Below are 22,033 nucleotides of genomic sequence, written 5' to 3'. Positions count from 1 at the left end.
TGATGAAAATTATGGGAGAACATTTTTCACTACTGATATACCAATAGATAGAATGATACATTACATAATACATAAATTATATCAAGACACTTACATGTGCGTACAGGTAAACCAGAATGGTTCCCCAACAAAGCAGATTAAAAACCAAAAATGTGTCCTCCAGTGTTGTACATTGGTTCCCTTCCATTTTAATTTTTATATAAACCACATGGTAGAAGAGCTTAATAATCCTTTGTTTTATGCCACATTAATAGGAAGTAGAAAGGTCTCTATGTTACTGTATACAGACAACATGGTACTCACATTGACAACATTAATTGGAATGAGAAAAACTCTAACACAAATTGGTATTTACTCTAGGAAAGAATACTTAAGTTAATCCAAAATCAAGGTGGTACTAGTTTCTAAAGGACCAAGAGATATAGATAGAAATTAAATGATAAGTAAATAGAACAAGGGAAGTCAATTTGGATATCCAGTTTACTAAAACATTAACAAGGAAACACATATAGTATAAACAAAAACAATGGCCAAGAGGTCGGGAGTCGTTTTGTCTTCCTTTGACTCAAAAGGAGCATGGTTAATACAGGGGAAATAGAAATCAAGGGAAACAGTCTCAATTTGGGATTTTAGTATATTAGAAGTAGAACTAGTCCAGAATAAATTTGTGAGATTCATTTTATATATGTGTATCAGTTGAGATTAGAAGTGGGCCTTCCAATAATTAAAATAAACTAAAGAAATCAATAGCATATTACAAGAGATTGGTCCTCATGCTCAATATTTATTTGGCAAAAAAAAAAAATGCTTCCACACCTAATATTTTGACATTAATAGTAGGAGATACTTCTAATATAATCTACCAGATCTCCTGCATGGATTACTCCTGTGACTATGTAGGACAGACAGGGAGAAAGCTAACCACTAGACTGCAAGAAAAACAAGTGAGCAGTTGCACAATTAGACCCAAATTCAATGATAACCTCACATTGCAGTGAACAAAGATGTACATTCAATTTTGCAGCTAAAAATTGTTGGCCAAGCAGATACAAAAATATCCAGGGAAATGATTGTAGCTTGCAAAACTGCTCCCATGTCAGTCAATAGGAGTGCTGATTAATCACCAGCATATCACCCATTTGCACTACTCAGGTGACTTGAGGACACAGATAAACCTCCAAGTGGCTTCAAGGACTCTTTCAAAAATGCAAATGACTAGCTGTCTTCATTAAGGAATATAAATCCTTTCATTCCCCACCATCCAGTCAGAGCTGAAGAAGCTTCTTGGATGAGAATCAAAACATCTTGAAAGAAAAACAAGAAAACACACCTTCAGGAGACCAGTTTATCAGGTACTTGGGAGCTGAAAAGGAAACAACAGCCAATGACTGAATAACTGATCATCAATACCCCAATCTACAACTAAAAAAAAGCCAAGGACAACCAAGCACCACATAAATACTATGCACAGAATAACCCAAAGCACACATTCTGGTGAGAGAGAAGTTCCCTCAGGATGGACTCCAGCGCAAGCCTAAAACTCAGAAAACTAAATCTGTGGTACTGGTGACCATACCAGATTGGATCATTAACAGTAATAGATGTGTAAATTTGTGTCTGAAATTACTTTCACAATAATCACTTGATCAGAAACTGCTGAATGATATAAATTACTCTAAACATTTGTGGAGGCATTTATTTTTTAATTGTTTTCAATAAGAGTAGATATATAAGCTTACGTTGTCTAACTGGTAGTTTTTTTAAAAAAAGATGGACAAGAAATGCCATATTATTTGCAGTGTCTCACATCCCATTCCCTGAGACAAGCTTTCACAGAATTTCATTTTCAAATAATGCCAACAGCCTATTTGGATGGAATATATAAGGGATTAACACCTACACATTTTTATACATTTGTAATAACCCACAGGTGCAAGATTTGATCCATTACTTATTATATTACAAATTATATCAGGAATCTAGAGCTACATTCATCATACCTTTGTTAATGCAACTGAATTAATCTAGTTTATAAGAAAAAAATATTTTCTGTTGACTGATGTAGATGGACATGAAACAAGTTACTGCAATGGCCACAAGGAATTGCTCATGTTGGCAAATAGCGCTGTTAATATTAAGGTGATATATCTAACTGATATACTTATGTAAAGTTTTATATGATTTTTTCTAAAACATATGTTTGCAAACAAATGCATATAGACCTTATATAACAATAACCATTTTAAGTGTATATACCATATGTGAATGAGATAGACGATTGCCTCATTTTAATATAATAACTATTTTTGCTTGGTATCTACAGGAATTCTATTCCTAAGACATCAGAGTGAAAAAAAATGCCTGTTGTCATTTTTCAGGAAATAAAATATATATTTGTTCTACTCCCCTAAAACATGAATTGATTAAGAAATGAAAGTGTAATAAGAATCTATTTCCAATATTGCAGAGAAGACTACAGAAATTTTAACGATGCATGCATAGATCTAGATATATAATTTAGGTGTATACCATTCACACATTTAGATCATTGAAGGCATCCTAATGATTTAATTGGTGTATTATTGTTTCAGCAATCAAAACAATTTGACAGCCCATTGATTTCAGTTCACATGTAATGATCTCAATCTAATAAACCATAGTTAGCAGCTACACACCTATGTGTTCTGTCCTCATATTTCACCTTTTATCTTCTTTTTGGAGGCTAGTTTCAGGATATTTAATACATTTTCTTAAATCTGTTTCCTGTGATGTACAAATGGGAAAAATATCATTTAAGTTGTTATACTTAGATTAGGATCTTGGTTACAATATTACAACAGTCACAGTGTGATTTTGGACTAAAACTGGGGAGATTTACATTGCAATTATCTTTCATTTTTGGTATCTGAATAGCTATGGATTTGTCTACCAATTCTTACTTTAAAATATATTGTGGAAATATGACTCTGGTTTAGAAACTGTTGAAGTGCTAATTATTTTTTTCCATTCTCCCTTCCTCCAATGTTACCAGAAGGTGATCTATTGGGAGAAGCTGCTGAGGAACAATTGATTTGCCCTCAGCCATCCTATGTAGTATGACTTTCCTCTCTGGCCAACAATCAAAGCAACAGACTGTTTTAACTTCCACTTCACTGCATCTGTTCCAAGTGATGCCATGCATAACAAATTAGCAGTCTTAACCCCCTCCCCAATCTCAATGAAACAGGTGCTCAGGTCAAGAACTCTTTGTCTGGCTGGCTGGCTACACACAAACAGAAACACACAAATTATAATAAACTCTCCTGTTTTCACCCGGAACAAATATTAACCAGTGCTATAACAATTTAAAAAAAGAATAGTGTTATTTTAAGAAAAATCCAAAATCACAAATCCACAAGTATAATAAATTTATTACTCCACCTGGCTTTTATTGATTCCACTAGCTAAAGTTTAATAGTTAAATTTTGTAAACTTTGTAAATATGAACAATGACAAGCTGATTTCATTGTACTCTTTAAATTAAACCAAAAGGTCCATATAACGCATGCAAGATAAAAACTCTAAAGATTTTTTTACCAGTTTAATGTACTGGTTTAATAGCAGTTTAATAATATTAACAGTTTAATAATAATATCAATTTAATAATAATCATTCTTCTATCCTTTTCTCAGCTAGTTTTGAAAGATTCTGCCTGAAATTCAACAGTATCTTGTACCAAACCAACCCAGTCTGAAATCCAATTTCTAGTACTTTTTCAATTTAATATTTGTTCTCTTAAAATTTAGAACTGGGAAAACATTTTAATTATTTATAATATGAGAACATACTATACTATCAACTACAATATCAATATCAATATATATATGTGTGTGTGTGTGTGTATGTATGTATATATGATATAGATAGATATAGATAAAGATACTGTATAACAAGAGATTCTTGATAGACTGACAAAGATTCTTTTTCCTTCCCTCTTATGCAAAACAATATCAAGGCAAGATATGATTAGTGTCTGTAACCAAAATCTAACTTTCTATACCTTCTATACCTTAGAATCCACCTTTTGCTCATGTCTCTTCTATAGATTCCCAGCTGGGAAGTAAGATAGGCTCCGTGGAATCCTGCTAACTTGACTTTTGGGATGGCGGCATGATTTATTCACCAATTCTTGTATTTTATCTCTCAATTGTTAGACATGTTGATTTCAGTTTTCATATCTTTTGGGATGGGTTTTGGTTTTTTGCATCACAATATGCTCTCGTTAATTAGACTCATTACTATGAACAGATGCACATGGTTATCTTTCTAGATTGTTGCCATTAGCTCAAAATATTGCTTAAAATCAGCTTGCCTCTTTTTTAAGTATGTATTTTCAGAAAACCACAGATCTCAGTTCAGTTCTACCAGTCTAGGAAGGGTTGCAGGATTTCTATACAAATATGTCATAATGGAGTGATTTAAGCAAACTCATTACTTGAGAATGAGTATACATAATACTTTTCCCTAAATACTTTTAAAAAAAATTATGCTCACTGTTTAAATATTCTAACAGAAGAATTGTCACTTCTTTCCATTTTAAATTTGAATTGTTCTTAAATATTTGGGATGTCTCCACTTTACTTAATCAAAATCTTATTTGTGAAAACAAGAAGGGCAGAAAAGACCATAGGGGCCTTTTTTTGTAAAGAGAACTCCCATTTCTAATTAAAAAACAACAGAAAGCAATATTTTCCCCTTAAAAAACCATAGCAAATCCCATTGTTATGCATACAAGAGGAAGGATTCTTTTATTTTCTCCCATAGGCAGCTGACACCTCATCCACACATGGAAACTGAGAATCACTTTTCAATTTCAAATAATTTTTCTCTAACAGTTAATTTCCCACCCCCCATCCCCTGATATTATCAGGTTTAATACTTTCTCACAGAAATAGCCTGATGTTGTTCAGATTTGCTTGGACTACCAAGTCTATTAATCCAATTCCTTTTGTGCCGTAGGGAGCCATTAGACTTAATGAGGCTATTATCATCCTGTACTTGAGCCCCATTGGCTCTGGGTTTCTTCATAATTGGAGTAGTAAGATGTTTCAGGATTCACTCTTAGACTGAATGAACCATTTTCCACTGATGTATAGATTGCATGAAGTGTGGCCTTTCAAATTCAAAAGCAAGCCCTTTCCATAAAGAGTTGATTAGTCTAATTATAATATGGGTGATACAGTTAATTCAGATAGACACAATACATAGTGCTGACTTTGAATATTGGCTCTTTAGAAGCTGATAAAAATAATGAGATTTTGGTGGTTTTTAATTTCAGGGTCATAATTCATTGCTCAAAATAGTTTACCAAAATTTAAGGAAGGTTCAGAAAGTACATACGAATTTATAGAGGCATTTTGACTTATAATAGTATATCCTAGATTTTAGCAGATGTCACTGCTTTTTCTATCTGTCAGCTTAGTCCATTCTGAATTATGTCACATCCTAACTATTACTTGCCATGGCTGCTCTGCTACAAACTAAAATAATCAAAAAGCTTGTATCCTTTAAGTAGTGTGAAATGTGGATGAAGAATAACTTCTTTCAACTGTATATATAGAATAGAATAGAATAGAATAGAATAGAATAGAATAGAATAGAATACTTTATTGACCAAGTGTGATTGGACACACAAGGAATTTGTCTTGGTGTAAATACTCTCAGTATACATAAAGAAAAGATACGTTCATTAAGAATCAAGAATCATAACGTACAACACTTAATGATAGTCATAGGGTACAATCAACAATCAAATCATACAAGGAAACAGTCAATATGAATCGTAAGGATACAAGCGACAAAGTTACAGTCCTACAATCACAAGTGGGAGGGGATGGGTGATAAGGAGTGATGAGAAGATTAATAGTAATAGTAAAAAAAAAAAGTAAGTTTGTACTTCCTAAAATAATAAGCATAATGGAATTCTTTACAAGAATTTTCACTTCTTCAGTCATGCAGTTTTTGCCTCAGCAATTCTATGGAAAAATAGAATATTACAATTTATATGCAACATCAAGCATACATTTTCATTTGTTCATTTTTCAATTTTTTTTGTAAATAAGGTAGGATAGTCAAGACTGAAGTCATGGTGATATGATCAAAGCTCCATCTGTTTTTGTGTCACATATAAAATGAGCAGAGCTTCATTCTCACCATCACAGTTTTCACTAACATGATGCCTTTCAGATGTGATAATATTTGATAATATTCAGCCACATGGCTCTGGAATTTCAAGCCAACCTGGAAGTTTAAATGCAACACAATTGTATGAAAGAAGGATGGAACATATTGAAAGAGACTTGACTAAATATATCCATGCTGACATAGACTGAAATTAATTAATTTATGCTTGCCTTAAGTTGATTCTATACCAGATAGTTCCTTCCAAAATTCTATTCTATTTACATCATGCCAATATTTTTTAGGAATTTGCATGATTAGTATTAAAAACTAAGAGAATCCAAATTTAGCTTTGTAGGTTATTTATTTATCTACACATTTTATACTGCCAACAAAAATACATGATAACATTTCTGGGCAGAGATATGTTTGCCACAGTCATCCATGTTCTGAAAATATCCCAATTAACTTATTAAAATGTGAAAAAGATATGCCTGACGTTCAATTTATAATCATTTTGATATCAATTTAAGAAATATTATCTTTGTACCCAGGTATTTCAATTTATATAACTTTTCAGTGATGCTTTGTAATTAAAGCTGTTATTGGAATTTTCACTGCAGTTTTCTGCTAAAGAAGTTGATTTTCTTTACTGTATTGTATTAATATAATGATATTTAAATTGCATTTCACCCTGAATTTTATAGCATAAAACAAGAAAGATTTTAAAAAGCAGTAAGTGATTTCAATAACTTTTAGACATTAATTAAGTCTCTCTTTTTTTGGTTTTCGTTTACCTTTTGAACCAAATAGTTTTCTTTCTTTATTACTTTTCTGATTAAAATAAAGAGATATTATGAAAGAAAGAAATGTTCCACATCTTTTTCTCCCAAAGAATTCGGGGTTACAAGATGCTTATCATACAAATAACCTATCTTTGAGCATAGATTAAACTATTTAATGTGCTTTAAACAGTTATGATTTCTCAGTTGAAAGGCACTTTGAAAACATTTGGAAGAATCACAGATAGAGACAAGGCAAAGAATTATGACAAGTGAATTGAGTCTGTTGAGAACATTTTACTTTCCTTATTAATGTGACATATTAGGCTCATTAGAAAAAAAGGTGACAGACAATATGATAATCTTATCCAGGGACTGGGTGTGCAAGTGAAATCTTCTAATGAATAAGAATATAAAAACTACATATTTCAGAGTGAAAATGGACCATAGAAACGGAGACCACATTTGTCTCAAAGAACAGGAGTTTGTTATAAAACAGCTCAATAAAAACTTGACAATGGGGAAAGGCAATGAAGGGGAAAATAGCTGTCCGCAAAGATATATTAGTGTTTAATGGGGAAGAGCATTTGAAATCACACACAGTGTTGAGGGAGTAGCAGTGCACAATCCCTAAGGCCTTGTGATCAGACAGAATAACAGAATGACAAAGTTGAAAGGGACCTTGGAGGTCTTCTAGTCCAATCCTCTGCTCAGGCAGGAAGTCCTATATCATTTTAGACCACGTGGCTGTCCAGGCTCTTCTTAAAAATTTCCAGTGTTGGAGCACCCACAGTGTCTGGCGGCAACATGAATACTGTGCCATACTTATTTAGGAAAGAGAGTAAGTCTAATGTTTGGTCTATGCGAGCTGTTTTCCTTGCCCGAGAGAGATGAGGAGGGCAGGGGTTATTTGCATATGTGCCTTAGTTTTGGGAGTCAGGAAATTACCAGGAATAAAGCAACATATGACATAATTGGAAACATTGTAAATTTGTAAATTTTATTGAGATCTGAAAGGGAAGATTAACAATTTAAAGACTATATGATCAAACAGATTCATAAACATGTTACAGTATACAGCAGCATCAATGAGAAATAATGTTGTTAAAAGGACTGAGAGCTACAAAGTCTTACAATTTAAAAGAGAATTTATATCAAATGATATATTGTTGGTATATGCCATCAGGGATATACATAAGTCTAAGATGTATAAGGATATTTTGATTCGTTAAAAGTGTGTAAGGCCCAAAGGAACATTTTATCATACATGGTAGACTTGTGAAAAAGTACCAGCATTTGATACAAATGCATATAACAATTTAAAAATTAATATCCAGAAAAAACCAGGTTTCTTTACTATTAAGGATAATCAATTACAAAACAGTTATGAATGATTGATTTTATATATGGTAATGGCAGTTGTATTATTATATGGGCAAAAATGGAAAAATAATAGAAATACGTACGATGGAGGAGTAGATGGTTAAGATGGCTGAATTTGCAGAAATGGCTAAACTGATTTGTTTGATTAGAAAGGGAACAATTACAAAGAGACCTCAACTCACAACAGTTCATTTAGTGACAATTCAAAATTACAATGGCACAAAGTTACAAAGAGGAAATAAAAAGAAAGAAAGAAAAATCATGATCTCCAAATGCCATAGGAACAAAAAGTCAAAAACCTATTCCACCCTCTTTACATCATTGCCTGCCTACTGCAGCCCCCAGTTCCTGAAATCTGATGGCAATCAAGAATCAAAGGGTCTAATACAGTGGTTCCCAAACTTTTTCAGAACACTGCCCCCTTGGTGCTACAAATTCATCCCTGGTGCCCCCCACCCAAGGGTGGAATTCAAATTTTTGTGGGCATGGTCTAATTTGAGGGTGTGGCTTGCTGGTCATGTGACTGGGTGGGCATGGCTTGCTGGTTATGTGACTGGGTGGTGTGGCTTGCTGGCTGGCCGTGGCTTGCTGGTCACATGACTGGGTAGGCATGGCCAGGTGACTGGCAAACCAAATACAAGTGGTCCTCACTTAATGGCCAGTGGTTTAGCAAGTGTTCTAATTTATGACTGGCCTCCCCAGAGCTACTTGACCTGTTTTTGGAGTTTTGACAGCCATGCACACACATACACACACGCACTTTTCTAACCCTGCTGGAGCAGGTCATTGGACTAGAATTGGCAAAGCATCTCTGATTAGGTTCTAGTAGTGAATAGAATCTAATCAGAGATGCTTTGCCAATTCTTGTTGATTTGTTTTATTTGTATCTCTTTATTTTATGTTGCGGAATTGCATTGACATGTGTGTCCCTTCTTGTACACAGCCCAGAAGCTTTTGTGATTCTTTGCAGCAAAAATTACTGACCTCTGGCTTTACTCGACTTTTCAGACATGCCACCACTGCCACATCCTAGGTGCCGGCCCCTCAGGTCCACCCCATTGAGCCCGCTGCACCGGAGGGACCTGCTCAAGCAAGTCCGAGCGGAGTGGTGCACCAAGTCAATGGGATGAGCCTGAGAGAGGAAAAGAGAGAGAGAGAAAAAAAAAAGAGAGGGAGAAAGAGAGAAGGAAGAAAAGAAAGAGAAAAGGGAAAGAAAGAAAAAGGGGCAGACAAAGAAAGGGGGGATGGAAGGAAGGGACAGAAAGAAAAAGAAATAAAGAAAGAGGGAGGGAGGAGAAAAATAATGAGATATCTAATCTAGTCCGATCACCTGCTCCAGCAGGGTTAGAAGGGAGAGAGAGAGAGAGAGAGAGAGAGAGAGAGAGAGAGAGAGAGAGAGAGTTCTCCTTGTAATTTACTAGTACATTTTGGTTTTGCCTTCTTCAGAGTTGGCACTGTAATACAGTGGGGAAAAGTATTTTTTTAGGGTGAAGATCTGGTCCAATGGATCCTATTTAAAGCCTCAACAAAATGTGAGAGCTTCCTGATAGTCTTGACCATGTTTTGTCCACAAAACCTTTAATAGAAGCCAAAGATGTTTCAATGTGTTGGCAAAGATGTTTCAATGTGGAAAAGGGCCTCAGTCTAAACTAGGCCTCATTTCAATCTGATGCATCAGTTCTCTTTCTCTCTCTCTCCCTCTCCCTCCCCCTCCTCTCTCTCCCTCCCTCCCTCCCTCCCAGACTGTCTTTGCTCTACTTTCCCAATGTGTCTGTGGGGTCGGCGCTTCAAACATGGATGGATGGATAGATAGATAGATAGAGACAGAGACAGAGACAGAGAGAGAGACAGGTAGGTAGGTAGATAGATAGATTGGTAGGTAGGTAGGTAGGTAGGCAGGCAGGCAGACAAGCAGGCAGGAAGACAGACAGACCTTTTAGATGGGTGTATAGATAGGTAGGTAGGTAGATAGATTGGTAGATAGGTAGGTAGATCTATATTGGTAGATAGGTACGTAGACAGGCAGGCAGGCAGGCAGGCAGGTAGGTAGGTAGGCAGGCAGGCAGACAGACCTTTTGGATAGATGGATGACAGACAGACAGACAAAATGCGACAGCGGCAGCATTTTGGGAAAGTAGAGCCACTCTGGCTTTGCTCTACTTTCCCAATGTGCTGCTGCCACTGCGTTCGATGTGCTGGCTCTGCAGGTTCACGCCATTGAGCCCCTTGCACCACTCTTGTGCAACAGTCAATGAGGTGAGCCTGAGGTGCCGGCGTCTCAAACGCCCCCTGCCACCTCTTAGCACCCCCAAGGGGGCCGGCAGAGGAGCGCTAAGAGGTGGCAGGGGGGCATTCGAGGAGCCGGTCCCACAGGCTCACCCCATTGACTGTATCCGGCACCTTGAATGTGGCAGCATATTGGGAAAGTAAAGCAAAGCTGCCGCCACTGCATTCAAGGTGCTGGCTCTGGAGTGGTGCAACAGTCAGTGGGGTGAGACTGCGGGGCTGGCACCTCAAATGCCCCCCCCCCGCCACCTTTTAGCACCCTCCTGCCAGCCCCCTTGCCTCTTAGCACCCCCTAAGGCATCCTTCAGAGCGTGGTACCACCCACTTTGGGAACCACTGGTCTAATATATGGATCTTAGTCAAAAGAGCTCTGAAAAAGAGTTTGTCTAGTTCACAGAAAAACCCTGCAAATCAAAATTCAGGAGACACTCTCAGGAAGATGCTGGAAAGAAAAAAAAACTCATATAAAGTAGTGCATAAGCAGTTAAGAGAAATTGTTCTTCTAACTGTGTTCACTAAGTCAATTGCCCTCTGTAATCCGAAATGTCTGTATTGTTGTGGTTTCTTTATATTTGATCTGTCTGCAGTGGATAATTGCCATTTCATGGTGGTGGATTTACAGAAAATTGCATTGCCTTCCATGTAGCAAGAGATAAGAACACATACCATAGTGCTCTCCCTGAACAGAAAGCTGCTTATTAGCTAAACAAAGAAGATGGACCTCTGATTCCTAATACCAGTTTAGACTGCTTGTTGAGATTTTTCTGTAAAATTCTGCTTTGCAGTTTTCATACTGTTTGTCACAACTAATTTAAACATGCTTTGGATGACCCTGTGAATATTGATCCATAGCCAGGTAAGATTTACTGTCAACGTGACTACAATTTTCTGAATCCACAAGATTATAATACCCATACGTCCTGTGAAAACTATCGAAGAGAGAGGAGTTTAGACAGATGTGAAAAATTATCAGTACTCCTACTGCACAAAAATCTCTGCAGTCTGTATGAGATACTGTACATTTGTAGAGGCTAGATCCATCATAAGGACTCTATAATCTACATTGGGGAGATTAATTAATGAAACAAACTAATGGGTGAAACAGCCAGCTTGATGTAGTGTTTAAGGCATCAGGCTAGAAACCAGGAGACTGAGTTGTAGTCCTGCCTTAGGCTGACTTGAAGGACAAATCCATGCACTTTTCTTAGTGACACTTTGGAAGTGGTTGTCCCAAAGGTGCTTTTTTTTCCAACTGGACTTCTTTTGTTTTTTTTCTTGAAGACATTTGCTCCCATCCCATTCACTCCCTGAAACTTCTTCAGTTTGGAAGTGATTGCTATTGTCTGCATCCTACAGTTGAAAGAGAATGACTGGCCCAAGGTCACTCAGCTGGCTTTGTGCCTAAAACAGGACTAGAACTCACAGTTTTATACCCAAAGACGCTTTTTCAAGAGGCAACTGGAGATTCTGGGTTTTTTGGTTGTTGTTTTTTTTTGAAGGCATTTCGCTTTTCATTCAAGAAGCTTCTTCAGCTCTGAAGAGCTGAAGAAGCTTCTTGGGTGAGAAATGAAACATCTTCAACTAAAAACCTGAAAGTCCAGTTGCCTCTTGAAAATGCACCTTTGAGACAATCATGACCTGGATGAGTGAGAATAGACATTCACACTTTTATACCTTTTTGTCCATGCTTTTAACTATTACATCAAGCTGCCCCCTCTCTTATTTTTTAGAAAGAGAAACTAGTTTTGTACAATAAAATCTCTAATACAGGTGAGCAAGAAATCAATAAAAAGTGATTACTGTGACGGAGATTGAAAAGTCAAGATAAAAATAGAAATGACTATTCTATTGTTAATCTGTTTTGCTTTTTATGCCATAAGTAAGCCTTTCAGGAGGACAAAAATATTTTTCCTCAAAAAAGTCTTTAACCATTTTTGCAAACTTCTTAGTGATATTCACTTATTTTGTTTTTCACTTCTTACAAAATTTTGGTGCTCTTGTTTTCTAATAAAAGGTTTTTTTTTGTGGCCTGATCTTAGACAATCAAGAATTACTTCAAGAATGTGATGATTACAGAAGTCATGAACTCCATTTATTTGATGCCCTGAGAAGTTCAAGTCAGGAGCGAATGGGATGAGCAGAAAGCCACACTGTTCTGCAACTTTTCCACATTCATACAGGTGGCCCAGAACAAAACCTGGGTTGAATATGAGTATAGTTATCAATGCAACTTTTTTTTTGGCAACTTTTCATCAATTCCATCCAGTCAGAACCATTACTTTTGTTTTTTTGCTAACCTACTTTTTATAATTCTCTTGACATATTCACTTCCACATAATAAAATGATGAAATAATGCTTTTCTACTGCTGTTATAGCAGCATTCATATATCTCAAAATTTCTCAGCCATTTCCCTGTCTTTAGTAAACAATCTACCAAGGAACATAAATCTGTTTACTTTATGTAATTTTTCACCTTTTATGCACAATGTGTTATTGTTCACCCTGATCCCTTGTCAAACACAACTATCTTGGCTATTGTAAAAAATTCATACTCCCTACTGCATATAGTCTATCTAACATTTGCTGCGAAATCATTTAGATTTTCAGCCAACAATACAGCATACAACATGCATACAGTAGTTCCCAAATAATAAATCTCTAAATTCATTCCAAATATCTCCTATATGTTTAACCATATATATATATTAAATAGCCAAGGGGAAATCAGACATCCTTGTTTTAATTCTTGCTCCATGTTGAGCCATTTTCAAAAAGTTATATTTATTTTTGTGCATGCTTTTCTTCCATTGTAAACTATTCTTATCACATTTATCTTCAAGTTCATATTACTGTCAATAATCAAGCCTATTTATTTTATCTATTCTATCACCCAACAGATGTGCAGTAAACTTTCCTTTTCATACTCCTACACTTTTTAATAAACCGACCCGCAGACTTTCTGAAGCCATGTTGCACTTCTCAAATTCTAGTCACTGTCATCTGTCATACCATTTCAATCACAATTATGCCAAATATTTCCCTGGGCACAATTTACAAATAAATCCTTCTATAATTTTATATGCGTTCTTGTTAATTTTCCTTTGTAGAAGGCAGTATTTTATAAACTGGGGCAATTTTAAGATGTATGGACTTCAACTTCTAGAATTCCCATGACAGCCAGTTGATTGGCAATAAGATTCATGCAACCATTAGGTTCATGTGCAGCCTTCACACACATTTTTATTGTCAACAGCCACAGAGATGTCTATACGTGCAATCTTATTATTTTAAATATACCCCCATGTGCATTTTTTCTTGAAAATGACATTTTAGCATTATTTTTAATTATGCTGCAATTTACATACAAATCTCTAAAATGTTATTGCTAGCATTCTCAATTTTGTATTATACTACATATTTCATTATTTTCTTCTTAATTCTGTTCATCATGCTAGAACCTGGTTTCTTTAGATATGTTCATCCACTTCTAAAACAATGTTTTATTCCTATCAAAAGTGCTTTTTTGATATTCTTATCAAAACTGCATTTTCTACAGTGGTGGGATTCAAAAATTTTTACTACCAGTTCTGTGGGTATGGCTTGGTGGGCCTGGCTTGGTAGGCATGGCAGGGGAAGGATACTATAAAATCTCCATTCCCTTCCCACTCCTGGGGGAAGGTTACTGCAAAATCCCATTCCCTCCCTACCCCACTAACCTGCTTTCCAGCTCCGTTCTCCTGTGCAGGACAATAAAAGAAGACCCAGCTGATCGAGAGGCAGAGAATAGATGGGGGCAAGTTCTGTGGCTTGGTGGGTGTGGCAGGGGAAGGATACTTTAAAATCTCCAGTCAGAGGTGGTATTTGCCAGTTCTCCAAACTACTCAAAATTTCCACTAACAGTTCTCCAGAACTGGTCAGACCCTGCTGAATACCACCTCTGATTTTCTATATTTTCCCTTTCTGTTTTAATCATATCTGTTCCTTCTTACCCATGCATTCATGCCACCAGCAGAATCCGATTAAGATTCCAAAAGTACAGAACTATAATAATCCAGAATTAAAACTTAGTCAGTTTAGTAGATGCTCAAATTAAATGAGCATAGGATCATAGCTTCAATATATTTAAATGTTTTTGGAATTTTCACACTGCCAAGAAATAAATGGAAAATTCTGGTAGATAGGTAAATTCCAATAATCATATATTTCATCAAGAAGCATTTTGTTTTTGACAGTCAAAAATATTTATGTTGTATATACAGTTAGTAATAATAACCAATCTGGGATTGCAACAGCAATATGAGCAATCAAATTTAAAGGAGGAATAATGTAGCTGAATGAAAAGTATTCTAAATAAATAAATAAAACATGTTCCCAAGTGTGCTTCCTGTATGCAGTGCCGTCATAATAACAGCCTTCTGAAGCCCTGCCACAACTTTTGAATTACGGCCATTGCACTCCCCAGCATCCAGAATGCTGTAGTTATTACTCCAGTTCATTCAACCAGGGCCTGCCGAAAATACTGTCTGGGAAATGACCCCTGCTTGGGCATACTCACCAGTATGGGTAGCAACATACCCACCAGTATGGGTAGCAACAGATGAATAGAATGATAGCAAATCATTAGTTGGATTGTTTTCTCAGTAGGATAATACCCCCCGCCCCCACTTTTTTTTTTAGTGTAAATATATATTGTTTAAAAGATGAAAGAGTTGCTATGACAGGATCATTCTGTTTCTTTTATTTTATGACTCTTTATTAATTCATATATACGTGAATTAATGTATGTAAAGTAATCATTCCTATATTTTTTTCAGGCTATGAAAGATGGCAATCTTTTATTTAATTGAAGTAAACAAGTACTGATAATCTTCCTAAGTCTATGGAGGCAGATGAATCTGATAAACCAACCTGCGCTATTTAGTCAAATTTCACGGCCATTTCTAGCACAGTTTTACAAATGAGAATTCTAAAGTGAAAGACAGGTGAGTAGATAGGGGATAGGTACGCTGACAGACTGACAGATAACTAGACAGATAAATATGGAGATAAGTTGTTTTGTTGATTTAAGTTCTCACTGAGCCTGAAATAGCATCACATTCTGAGATTAAATCTGACAGGACAGTATAGAAAAAAGATCAGAATGAAGCTCTACCCTGGTTAATCTAATATTTGGCAGCATGAAACAATTTAAATGTCTTATGCCTTTTAGGATAAATGAAAAATAATCCAGGAGATAATGATTGAATAAACAAAGAAAAATGTTCCAGTGGGGACAGTGGGGAGGATATGGCTTGAAACATTGCTAATGGCGGACTTTGCTGCATTACACCAGAGAGTCAAACTTGAATAAAATATGTTTAGCCTGCATTCAGACTGCCTGTATCTATCCTTTGATTAAATATAAAAATTGTTGTATCACTATATTCAGCTTCCTCAATTCTACTTCCCCTGCTGAAAAAAGAAAAAAAGAAAGCATTTCACAGAAAGCTGTACAGACATAATGGGTTATTCCCCCCTCTTCCCCAGTTTCTGCTATGTAAATGGGGGTTGCAAGTGATTGTTTGCATGCAGCTCAATATCCCTTATGAAATATTATTGAGAAATAAATTAAAGATGAAAGCTTCAAAATATATTGCTCATCCACTGTTGGGCATTGAGAGTTTCTAATGAAAAGGTGCTGAATCATTATCCGGGAGAAGGAATAACTTCAAATTCATAACTTTCACAATTTTATGCTTAGAGGCTACCAGGAAGAGAAGCAATCACCACAGAAGTGAAGACAGCTTTTACACTGAAAGGAATTGCATTGAAGATAAAGACAGATTTCTCTCTTTTTAATTATCTAAGCACTGGGTATGGTCTTGTAGGTGAAATAGTGTGAAATAAACCACTGAAATGTGTATATTTCAAATTCACTAGAAAGCATCTTGTGCATTATGATATTTACCTAATATCGGTACAGTAATAAAATCCAGGCATATCTATCATCCGCTTTTAATTAAATTTAGTATCTTCAACTTCATATTGTATTACAAGCTCATTTTTTGAAATGTAGATAGCAAAAAAAACACCACATGGCTATTAAGAAAATGCATTATAAAGTTAACTAATTGTTAATTAAATGCCAGAAAAGCTCGGTATCTGCAGTGATAAATGTGCTTTAACTATTGAAAAGAATGACAGACTCATTCCCAACCAGCTGAGAGTTGATTAACAATACAATTAATCCTTCAGAGGAAGAGTGCCGCTTTTGTAGCATATTTTCTCTTCATCATGAGCAAAGATAGATCATTTCAAATGTTGCTCAAATCAGAATTTGGTCTCAGTGGTGATTATTTTATCTTAATTTAACTTCTACACATATAAATTTTCTAAATAAATAAAAGCAGACTTTTCAACAACAGTGTGATTATTGCTGGTATCAGCAATAGCTTTCATCCATTTACTATATAGGTAGTCCTCTACTTGAACCCAAAATTTCTGTAGCTAAGGGAGACATTTGTTAAGTGAGTTTTTCACATTTAATGACTTTTCTTCCCATAGTTGTTTAAGTGAATCTCTGCAGTTGTTAAATTAGTAACATGGTTATTAAGTGATTCTTGCTTCTGCATTGACTTTGCTCGTCAGCAGGTTGCAAGAGGTGATCACATGATTCTGGGATATTGCAACCACCACAAATATGAGTAAGTTGCCAAACATCTTAATTTTGATCTCATGATCATGGACATGCTGCAATGGTTGTAAACATCTTAATTTTGATCTCAATAACATGGACATGCTGCAATGGTTGTAAACATCTTAATTTTGATCTCAATAACATGGACATGCTGCAATGGTTGTAAACATCTGAATTTTGATCTCAATAACATGGACATGCTGCAATGGTTGTAAACATCTTAATTTTGATCTCATGATCATGGACATGCTGCAATGGTTGTCAAACACCTGAATTTTGATCTCATGATCATGGACATGCTACAATGGTTGTAAGTATGAAAAACAATCATAAGTCACTTTTTTCAGTACCATTGTAACTTCAAACAGTCACTAAATAAATCATTGTAAGCCAAGGATCACCTCTATATTACAGCTATCAGCTATCCTTAGATGAAGGTTAGGCAATCTGCAGGTCTAGAGAATTTTCAGTTGCATTATCCACATCTCTTATTATTGGCCAGGTGGGCTACGATTTAAGAAAACTGGAATTCATCTGCATGCTTACATCTCAGAGCAGCAACATATTTTCCTCCATAAGAGTATCTGACCATTATAATAGTCCATTCTAATGGACTATTTGATCATTATAATCAGTACCAGGATAGAATCTTGGATGTGAATCAAATCAATTCTGGGGGTGGGGGCAGCTTCAATGTATTGTTATCCATATGGCATAATTGGTGTTTATAGCCTTTCTGAAGACCTTTCTGCTGCACTTCCAGTCTTATGTCAAAGGTGGTTGAAAAGAGTCACAGTCTAGCATTATCAACAAAAATCAGGGCAGAAGGGCAATAGCTGCTATGGAAAATTTCTCTGAGGGTATTCTGAAATTGTTAAATGTAACTGGGCTATGTTCATAGATATGATAGTTTGGAGATAAAAAAGAATAAGTATGTCTTATTGATAATAGCTAAGATCTTAGAAACTATTCCAAATAGCTATTCCACTTAGAAACAAACAATCTACTTTCTAACAAGCAGTTTGGTTTCAGGAAATTTTTTTCCTGTAATCTGTAATCTCCGGATCCCTGCACAAGTGGATAGCTATGGTCCTGTCAAACAGTCAACAGATAGTTAAAATAGGGAGGGCCCTATCAAATCCAGCACCAATTAACAGTGGTGTCCCCCAAGGCAGCATTTTAGGACCCACACTCTTTCTGCTTTACATCAACGACCTATGCAATCATGTTAAAAGAGCTGCGTTCTCTTTTCTGATGACATGCAATTATTTAACACCACTGACAATGCTGTAGCTCTACAAAGCGACCTTGACTATGTGTCAGAATGGTCATGTAATTGGCAACTCCAAATTTCAATTAATAAATGCTCTGTCCTACATGTTGGCAATAAAAATCAGAACACCAAATACAAGTTGGGCAGAAACGATCTCATAGATGAGCCTCACTCTGTCAAGGACCTAGGAGTACTCATCTCAAACTATCTAAGCCCCAGAGTTCACTGTAACAGCATTGCCAAAAAAGCATTCAGAGTTCTTAACCTAATTTTGCGAAGCTACTTCTCCAGTAACATTGAATTGCTAACTAAGGTATACAAAACCTTTGCCAGACCAATTCTTGAATACAGCTCATCCACCTGGAACCCATGCTGTATATTGGACCTTAACATGTTTGAGCAGGTTCACAGGTATTTATCTAGAAGAGTACTCCACTCTTCTACTCACAATAGAATTTCCTATGCCTCCAGGCTTGAAATTTTGGACTTGGACAATCTGGAACTGTGCTACCAGCGGTCCGATCTAAGCATAGTACACAAAATTGTCTGCTACAATGTCTTGCCTGTCAACAACTTCTTCAGCTTCAACCACAATAATACATGGGAAAACAATCTATACAAATGCAAGGTAAACCACTTTAAACTCAATTGCAGAAAATATGACTTCAGCAACAAAGTGGTCAATGCATGGAATGCTCTAGTGGAATCCATTGTTACAGCTTGAAACCTTCATAGCTTCAATCTCAAACTGTCTACCATGGATTTCACCCCGTTCTTAAGAGGTCCTTTAAAAAAGTATGTATAAGGTACTTAAAGAGGGCATGTAGGTTGTTAGGAATATAAGTCAACATAGGTGCACCAGCATACCTACCATGCCTGTCTTACTGTCCCCATTTATCTGTATTTACTTCCTTTGTTCATGTTTATGTTCATACCTATACATGTTATTTTGTACATGTTTGACAAACAAATAAAATAAATAAATAAATAGTTTGACAGATTTGTTGTTTTTCTTCTATAGAATATGCTGAGATTGAAATTACCATCTGATTTTGCCATTTATCTTGTATTTTTTAGAAAGAAAATAATTTGATAGATAAGGGAAAATATTTACTTTTAGCAACTATAAAATTTACTGCTTATAGATTAAAAACCATTAATATTCAAATTCCTTGACTTTTTTGATGCACGCATTTTAGGGTACATCCTATTTATGAAGCTGTATGGCATAGTGATATTGGACTATAGAATTTGTTGGTAGTTTCTGCCTCACATGGAATGTAGTCAAGAGGATGTAAGACTCAGAACAAGCAAATCTTCAGGCAGGGTAGAAAGACAGAGGAGAATGAAGGATATCAGAGTGTTATTCCTAGAGTCTCAGGATAAATATTACCGTAGGTAACAGGAATATGGAACAGGTAAAGATGGGCTTGACATGCAGGGATAGAAAAATGGAGGCTGTATAGACCAGAAGAAAAATAAGATTCTTTCCTCTTGATTTAACAAAGCTATTGTTGGAATTTCCTGTCCAGGACACAAATATTTTCTCCATGAGTTTACTGGATTTCAAACCAGAGATCTGTGGTATTATACTTTTAAGTGCTTTAGTAAAGTTGGGTAATAAGAATTGGGCTACAAAAACTGTAGAAGACAGCAAAAGGGATTGATTAAGTGATCACTCACTCTCTGTTTTTCTCCTAACACTAGTCTTAGTTATTTTAACTGAAATCTGGTAGACCTAATTAGAGCAAGAGTTGTAACATTAATGGCTTCTCCTATTTAATCTTTCCACAGAATTATAGTTCAATCTCATCTGCCAGCATTGAAACACAATTGTATAAGGAAAACTTCATTTCTGAATGAAGTTCAAAATATTAGTCATGTTCAATGTAGAGAAAAGTAAAGTCCTACACTTAGGCAAGAAAAACCAAAAGCACACATATAGACTGGGTGAAATCAGGCTCAATAGCAGTAACTGTGAGAGGGATCTTGGAGTCTTAGTGGATAACCAGCTAAATATGAGCCAGCAGTGTGCAGCAGCAGCCAAAAAAGCTAATGCAATCCTAAATTGCATTAACAGAGGGATACAATCGAGATCAAGTGAGGCACTAATGCCATTCTATAAAGCCTTAGTAAGGCCACACCTAGAGTACTGCATCCAGTTTTGGTCACCATACTATAAAAAAGATATTGAGATGCTAGAAAAAGTACAGAGAAGAGCAACCAGGATAATTAGGGAACTGGAGACTAGAATATATGAGGAACTGTTACAGGAACTGGGCATGGCTAGTCTAGTGAAGAGAAGGACCAGGGGAGACATGATAGCAGTCTTCCAATATTTGAGGGGCTGTCACAGTGAGGGAGGGGTCAAGCTATTTTCTAAAGCACCTGTAGGCCAGACAAGGAGAGATTTACAACAAGGAGAGATTTAATCTGGAACTAAGGAGAAACTTTCTGACAGTGAGAACAATCAACCAATGGAACAGCTTGCCTTCGGAGGTTATGGGAGCATCATCACTTGACGCTTTCAAGAAGAGATTGGACTGCCATTTGTCAGAAATGGTGTAGGGTCTCCTGCTTGGGCAGGGGGTTGAACTAGATGACTTACAAGTCCCTTCCAACTCTGATTATCTGAAATTATCTGAATCTGAAAATCTCCCCTATGTATGAGTTTCTAGACTTTCTTGATATCATATGTGATGTCATCTTTATTTTTCACAGCATTCCAGAACAACTCATGTCAGGGATAGCATATATGGACTCAGAATCCCAGATGATTGCTAGATTGCAGCAGATACTGTAAATAGAGAAAATAACTATTCCCTACTGTTTAGTGCAGGGGTCCCCAACCACCGGGCCGCTGACCGGTACTGGTCCGTGGATCATTTGGTACCGGGCCGAAAATAAAATAAAAATAAAATAAAAATGGCGGCTTTCTTCGCCTTCGGTGAATGCTGCTGGGATCAGGGATCAAGGACACAAATGAAAGAAGGGGAGGGAGGAAGCAACCAAAGCCTGTCCTGCTCTCTGGCTCAGCAGCTTTGGTTTCCTCCCGCCTCGTTCCTCTCTCAGTCACTCTCTCGCTCCTCCACCAGCCCAGGAAGAAACTGCTTCAAAGAAGCCGGCAGGGTGGCTTTTCCTGTCGGCGCAGCTCCTCCGAAGTGCCCGTTCACCCCCACCCCGCCGCCCGCAGTTCAATCCAGTGCTCTGTTCTGCCTGCCTGCCTTCGTTTCTGGTTGTTTCGGAGTAGCTTTGGCTGAGAATAATAACTATTCGCCTCTTTTACTCAGCCGAAGCTGCTCCAAAACAACCAGAAATGCAGGCAGGCAGGCAGAAAAGAGCACTGGATTGAACCACGGGCGGCGGGGTGGGGGTGAACGGGCGCTTCGGAGGAGCTGCGCCGACAGGAAAAGCCACCCTGCCGGCTTCTTTGAAGCAGTTTCTTCCTGGGCTGGTGGAGGAGCGAGAGAGCG

General features: G+C 36.7%; 1 pseudogene; it reads left to right on the top strand.

Moving 5' to 3' along the window:
* Positions 1 to 19,365, top strand: part of LOC148125593 (uncharacterized) — a 64,806-nt pseudogene extending 45,441 nt beyond the window's left edge.
* Positions 19,366 to 22,033: the final 2,668 nt, after the last annotated feature.

The sequence above is a fragment of the Pseudonaja textilis genome, chromosome 5 (assembly GCF_049901715.1).
Source record: "Pseudonaja textilis isolate UNSWEBS1 chromosome 5, rPseTex1.2, whole genome shotgun sequence".
Lineage (NCBI taxonomy): Eukaryota > Metazoa > Chordata > Lepidosauria > Squamata > Elapidae > Pseudonaja > Pseudonaja textilis.
Note: the sequence above shows the minus strand (reverse complement) of the source record. Positions and strands in the feature narration are given on the sequence as shown.